Raw genomic sequence first — 7,394 nt, forward strand, 5'->3', positions numbered from 1 at the left:
ATTTGCGCCCTGCTCTGGCCAGTGCTGCTGTACGTTGACAGAGCTGCGATATGTGCATCCATCTGTCTCTCGGGCTCTGACACGGGTTCAATCTTCAAATGATAACAGATCAACATATCTATTGATGGCAATGGAAAGATACTCATTCTGTCACTGAGTAGGCGCGGTGATGACAGCGGTGTGAGGCACACGCCGGTAATATCTGGGTCACTGTCATCCTAAACACACTTCCGCCACCAATTTTCCCTTTGCGTTTTTCTCCCCTTGCTCTTGTGTTCCTGAAGGTGCTGGATTCCCATGAGGTCAAGACTTGCAAGTCCTCCTGGTCTTTACCCACCCTGCACCCCCCCCCCCGCCCCCCAAAAACCCCGGCTGACATCCTCCCTGGACACCGATGGGACTTGTTGTTGGGTCCATCAGCACCCAATCCAATCCAATCTAGTCCCCCCACCAAGAACCACAGGGCAAGGGGGCTGAACCCTGACCCCACCAGCTGAACTCTGCAGTGCAGCCTGTGTCCCTCAGTACCATCACCCGCTGAGCTGGGATCTGGGCCCGTCCTAATCTGCGTGGCCTGACCTACGCCACATATACTCCGCCACTGGAGAACTCCAGACAGGTGGCATAACTGGGGCAGCATCTCTGAACATCGGGACTGTGTCTGCTATTTCGACTTCACTGGGCCGGCCTTGCTGTGACTAGGTTATCAGTCAGATTGTCAAGGCGTTGAGGGGGCTAACTTTCTGACCACTTGACCTTTGAGAGGGTTAACTCTGAGGGTGGTGAGAGGGTTAACTCTGAGGGTGCTGAGAGGGTTAACTCCGAGGGTGGTGAGAGGGTTAACTCTGGGGGTGGTGCTGAGAGGGTTAACTCTGAGGGTGTGAGAGGGTTAACTCTGAGGGTGTGAGGGTTAAATCTGAGGGTGGTCTGAGGGTTAACTGAGGGTGAGAGGGTTAACTCTGAGGGTGGTCTGAGGGTGGTGAGAGGGTTAACTCTGAGGGTGTGAGAGGGTTAACTCTGAGGGTGAGAGAGGGTTAACTCTGAGGGTGTGAGAGGGTTAACTCTGAGGGTGAGCGGGTTAACTCTGAGGGTGTGAGAGGGTTAACTCTGAGGGTGAGATGGGTTACCTCTGAGGGTGTGAGAGGGTTAACTCTGAGGGTGAGAGGGTTAACTCTGAGGGTGAGAGGGTTAACTCTGAGAGTGAGAGGGTTAACTCTGAGGGTGTGAGGGTTAACTGAGGGTGTGAGGGTTACCTCTGAGGGTGAGAGGGTTAACTCTGAGGTTGGTGAGAGGGTTAACTGAGGGTGAGAGTGTTACCTCTGAGGGTGGTGCTGAGAGGGTTAACTCTGAGGGTGTGAGGGTTAACTGAGGATGGTAACAGGGTTAACTCTGAGGGTGAGAGGGTTAAATCTGAGGGTGAGAGGGTTAACTCTGAGGGTGAGAGGGTTAACTCTGAGGGTGTGAGGGTTAACTGAGGGTGGTGACAGGGTTAACTCTGAGTGTGAGAGGGTTAACTCTGAGGGTGAGAGGGTTAACTCTGAGGGTGTGAGGGTTAACTGAGGGTGGTGACAGGGTTAACTCTGAGTGTGAGAGGGTTAACTCTGAGGGTGAGAGGGTTAACTGAGGGTGTGAGGGGGATAACTCTGAGTGTGAGAGGGTTAACTCTGAGGGTGAGAGGGTTAACTGAGGGTGTGAGGGGGATAACTCTGAGGGTGTGATAGGGTTAACTCTGAGTGTGAGAGGGTTAACTCTGAGGGTGTGAGAGGGTTAACTCTGAGTGTTAGAGGGTTAACTCTGAGGGTGCGAGAGGGTTAACTCTGAGTGTGAGAGGGTTAACTCTGAGGGTGAGAGGGTTAACTGAGGGTGTGAGAGGGTTAACTCTGAGGGTGAGAGGGCTAACTGAGGGTGTGAGGGTTAACTCTGAGGGTGTGAGGGTTAACTCTGAGGGTGAGAGGGTTAACTCTGAGTGTGAGAGGGTTAACTCTGAGGGTGTGAGAGGGTTAACTCTGAGTGTGAGAGGGTTAACTCTGAGTGTGAGAGAGTTAACTCTGAGGGTGAGAGGGTTAACTCTGAGTGTGAGAGGGTTAACTCTGAGTGTGAGAGAGTTAACTCTGAGGGTGAGAGGGTTAACTCTGAGGGTGAGAGGGTTAACTGAGGGTGTGAGGGTTAACTCTGAGGGTGAGAGGGTTAACGCTGAGTGTGAGAGGGTTGACTCTGAGTGTGAGAGGGTTAACTCTGAGGGTGAGAGGGTTAACTGAGGGTGTGAGGGTTAACTCTGAGGGTGAGAGAGGGTTAACTCTGAGGGTGTGAGAGGGTTAACTCTGAGGGTGAGAGGGTTAACTCTGAGGGTGTGAGAGGGTTAACTCTGAGGGTGAGAGGGTTACTCTGAGGGTGTGAGAGGGTTAACTCTGAGGGTGAGAGGGTTAACTCTGAGGGTGAGAGGGTTAACTCTGAGGGTGTGAGGGTTAAATCTGAGGGTGTGAGGGTTACCTCTGAGGGTGAGAGGGTTAACTCTGAGGTTGGTGAGAGGGTTAACTGAGGGTGAGAGTGTTACCTCTGAGGGTGGTGCTGAGAGGGTTAACTCTGAGGGTGTGAGGGTTAACTGAGGGTGGTAACAGGGTTAACTCTGAGGGTGAGAGGGTTAAATCTGAGGGTGAGAGGGTTAACTCTGAGGGTGAGAGGGTTAACTCTGAGGGTGTGAGGGTTAACTGAGGGTGTGAGGGTTAACTGAGGGTGTGAGGGTTAACTCTGAGGGTGTGAGGGTTAACTCTGAGGGTGACAGGGTTACCCCTGAGGGTGGTGACAGGGTTAACTCTGAGTGTGAGAGGGTTAACTCTGAGGGTGAGAGGGTTAACTGAGGGTGTGAGGGGGTTAACTCTGAGGGTGTGAGAGGGTTAACTCTGAGTGTGAGAGGGTTAACTCTGAGGGTGTGAGAGGGTTAACTCTGAGGTTGGTGAGAGGGTTAACTGAGGGTGAGAGTGTTACCTCTGAGGGTGGTGCTGAGAGGGTTAACTCTGAGGGTGTGAGGGTTAACTGAGGGTGGTAACAGGGTTAACTCTGAGGGTGAGAGGGTTAAATCTGAGGGTGAGAGGGTTAACTCTGAGGGTGAGAGGGTTAACTCTGAGGGTGTGAGGGTTAACTGAGGGTGTGAGGGTTAACTGAGGGTGTGAGGGTTAACTCTGAGGGTGTGAGGGTTAACTCTGAGGGTGACAGGCTTACCCCTGAGGGTGGTGACAGGGTTAACTCTGAGTGTGAGAGGGTTAACTCTGAGGGTGAGAGGGTTAACTGAGGGTGTGAGGGGGTTAACTCTGAGGGTGTGAGAGGGTTAACTCTGAGTGTGAGAGGGTTAACTCTGAGGGTGTGAGAGGGTTAACTCTGAGGGTGAGAGGGTTAACTCTGAGGGTGTGAGAGGGTTAACTCTGAGGGTGAGAGGGTTAACTGAGGGTGTGAGAGGGTTAACTCTGAGGGTGAGAGGGCTAACTGAGGGTGTGAGGGTTAACTCTGAGGGTGTGAGGGTTAACTCTGAGGGTGAGAGAGGGTTAACTCTGAGGGTGTGAGAGGGTTAACTCTGAGGGTGAGAGGGTTAACTCTGAGGGTGTGAGAGGGTTAACTCTGAGGGTGAGAGGGTTACCTCTGAGGGTGTGAGAGGGTTAACTGAGGGTGAGAGTGTTACCTCTGAGGGTGGTGCTGAGAGGGTTAACTCTGAGGGTGTGAGGGTTAACTGAGGGTGTGAGAGGGTTAACTCTGAGGGTGAGAGGGCTAACTGAGGGTGTGAGGGTTAACTCTGAGGGTGTGAGGGTTAACTCTGAGGGTGAGAGAGGGTTAACTCTGAGGGTGTGAGAGGGTTAACTCTGAGGGTGAGAGGGTTAACTCTGAGGGTGTGAGAGGGTTAACTCTGAGGGTGAGAGGGTTACCTCTGAGGGTGTGAGAGGGTTAACTGAGGGTGAGAGTGTTACCTCTGAGGGTGGTGCTGAGAGGGTTAACTCTGAGGGTGTGAGGGTTAACTGAGGGTGGTAACAGGGTTAACTCTGAGGGTGAGAGGGTTAAATCTGAGGGTGAGAGGGTTAACTCTGAGGGTGAGAGGGTTAACTCTGAGGGTGTGAGGGTTAACTGAGGGTGTGAGGGTTAACTGAGGGTGTGAGGGTTAACTCTGAGGGTGTGAGGGTTAACTCTGAGGGTGACAGGGTTACCCCTGAGGGTGGTGACAGGGTTAACTCTGAGTGTGAGAGGGTTAACTCTGAGGGTGAGAGGGTTAACTGAGGGTGTGAGGGGGTTAACTCTGAGGGTGTGAGAGGGTTAACTCTGAGTGTGAGAGGGTTAACTCTGAGGGTGTGAGAGGGTTAACTCTGAGGGTGAGAGGGTTAACTCTGAGGGTGTGAGAGGGTTAACTCTGAGGGTGAGAGGGTTACCTCTGAGGGTGTGAGAGGGTTAACTCTGAGGGTGAGAGGGTTAACTCTGAGGGTGAGAGGGTTAACTCTGAGAGTGAGAGGGTTAACTCTGAGGGTGTGAGGGTTAACTGAGGGTGTGAGGGTTACCTCTGAGGGTGAGAGGGTTAACTCTGAGGTTGGTGAGAGGGTTAACTGAGGGTGAGAGTGTTACCTCTGAGGATGGTGCTGAGAGGGTTAACTCTGAGGGTGTGAGGGTTAACTGAGGGTGGTAACAGGGTTAACTCTGAGGGTGAGAGGGTTAAATCTGAGGGTGAGAGGGTTAACTCTGAGGGTGAGAGGGTTAACTCTGAGGGTGTGAGGGTTAACTGAGGGTGTGAGGGTTAACTGAGTGTGTGAGGGTTAACTCTGAGGGTGTGAGGGTTAACTCTGAGGGTGACATGGTTACCCCTGAGGGTGGTGACAGGGTTAACTCTGAGTGTGAGAGGGTTAACTCTGAGGGTGAGAGGGTTAACTGAGGGTGTGAGGGGGTTAACTCTGAGGGTGTGAGAGGGTTAACTCTGAGTGTGAGAGGGTTAACTCTGAGGGTGTGAGAGGGTTAACTCTGAGGGTGAGAGGGTTAACTCTGAGGGTGTGAGAGGGTTAACTCTGAGTGTGAGAGGGTTAACTCTGAGGGTGAGAGGGTTAACTGAGGGTGTGAGAGGGTTAACTCTGAGGGTGAGAGGGCTAACTGAGGGTGTGAGGGTTAACTCTGAGGGTGTGAGGGTTAACTCTGAGGGTGAGAGGGTTAACTCTGAGTGTGAGAGGGTTAACTCTGAGTGTGAGAGGGTTAACTCTGAGGGTGTGAGAGGGTTAACTCTGAGTGTGAGAGGGTTAACTCTGAGTGTGAGAGAGTTAACTCTGAGGGTGAGAGGGTTAACTCTGAGTGTGAGAGGGTTAACTCTGAGTGTGAGAGAGTTAACTCTGAGGGTGAGGGAGGGTTAACTCTGAGGGTGAGAGGGTTACCTCTGAGGGTGTGAGAGGGTTAACTCTGAGGGTGAGAGGGTTAACTCTGAGAGTGAGAGGGTTAACACTGAGGGTGTGAGGGTTAACTGAGGGTGTGAGGGTTACCTCTGAGGGTGAGAGGGTTAACTCTGAGGTTGGTGAGAGGGTTAACTGAGGGTGAGAGTGTTACCTCTGAGGGTGGTGCTGAGAGGGTTAACTCTGAGGGTGTGAGGGTTAACTGAGGGTGGTAACAGGGTTAACTCTGAGGGTGAGAGGGTTAAATCTGAGGGTGAGAGGGTTAACTCTGAGGGTGAGAGGGTTAACTCTGAGGGTGTGAGGTTTAACTGAGGGTGTGAGGGTTAACTGAGGGTGTGAGGGTTAACTCTGAGGGTGTGAGGGTTAACTCTGAGGGTGACAGGGTTACCCCTGAGGGTGGTGACAGGGTTAACTCTGAGTGTGAGAGGGTTAACTCTGAGGGTGAGAGGGTTAACTGAGGGTGTGAGTGGGTTAACTCTGAGTGTGAGAGGGTTAACTCTGAGGGTGAGAGGGCTAACTGAGGGTGTGAGGGTTAACTCTGAGGGTGTGAGGGTTAACTCTGAGGGTGAGAGGGTTAACTCTGAGTGTGAGAGGGTTAACTCTGATGGTGTGAGAGGGTTAACTCTGAGTGTGAGAGGGTTAACTCTGAGTGTGAGAGAGTTAACTCTGAGGGTGAGAGGGTTAACTCTGAGTGTGAGAGGGTTAACTCTGAGTGTGAGAGGGTTAACTCTGAGGGTGAGAGGGTTAACTCTGAGGGTGAGAGGGTTAACTGAGGGTGTGAGGGTTAACTCTGAGGGTGAGAGGGTTAAAGCTGAGTGTGAGAGGGTTAACTCTGAGTGTGAGAGGGTTAACTCTGAGGGTGAGAGGGTTAACTGAGGGTGTGAGGGTTAACTCTGAGGGTGTGAGGGTTAACTCTGAGGGTGAGAAGGTTAACTCTGAGGGTGAGAGGGTTAACTGAGGGTGTGAGGGTTAACTCTGAGAGTGTGAGGGTTAACTCTGAGTGTGAGAGGGTTAACTCTGAGGGTGTGAGAGGGTTAACTCTGAGTGTGAGAGGGTTAACTCTGAGGGTGTGAGAGGGTTAACTCTGAGGGTGAGAGGGTTAACTCTGAGGGTGTGAGAGGGTTAACTCTGAGGGTGTGAGAGGGTTAACTCTGAGGGTGAGTGGGTTAACTCTGAGGGTGAGAGGGTTAGCTCTGAGGGTGAGAGGGTTAACTCTGAGGGTGAGGGGGTTAACTCTGAGGGTGAGAGGGTTAATTCTGAGGGTGAGAGGGTTAACTCTGAGGGTGAGGGAGGGTTAACTCTGAGTGTGAGGGTTAACTCTGAGGGTGTGAGAGGGTTAACTTTGAGGGTGAGAGGGTTAACTCTGAGGGTGAGAGGGTTAACTCTGAGGGTGAGATACTTAACTCTGAGTGTGAGGGTTAACTCTGAGGGTGAGAGGGTTAACTCTGAGTGTGAGAGGGTTAACTCTGAGGGTGAGAGGGTTAACTCTGAGGGTGTGAGAGGGTTAACTCTGAATGTGAGAGAGTTAACTCTGAGGGTGAGAGGGTTAACTCTGAGGGTGAGAGGGTTAACTCTGAGGTTGAGAGAGTTAACTCTGAGTGTGAGGGTTAACTCTGAGGGTGTGAGAGAGTTAACTTTGAGGGTGAGAGGGTTAACTCTGAGGGTGAGAGGGTTAACTCTGAGGGTGAGATACTTAACTCTGAGTGTGAGGGTTAACTCTGAGGGTGAGAGGGTTAACTCTGAGTGTGAGAGGGTTAACTCTGAGTGTGAGAGGGTTAACTCTGAGTGTGAGAGAGTTAACTCTGAGGGTGAGAGGGTTAACTCTGAGTGTGAGAGGGTTAACTCTGAGTGTGAGAGAGTTAACTCTGAGGGTGAGGGAGGGTTAACTCTGAGGGTGAGAGGGTTACCTCTGAGGGTGTGAGAGGGTTAGCTCTGAGGGTGAGAGGGTTAACTCTGAGGGTGAGGGAGGGTTAACTCTGAGGGTGAGAG

This window comes from Pristiophorus japonicus, chromosome 9, assembly GCF_044704955.1.
Source record: "Pristiophorus japonicus isolate sPriJap1 chromosome 9, sPriJap1.hap1, whole genome shotgun sequence".
Lineage (NCBI taxonomy): Eukaryota > Metazoa > Chordata > Chondrichthyes > Pristiophoridae > Pristiophorus > Pristiophorus japonicus.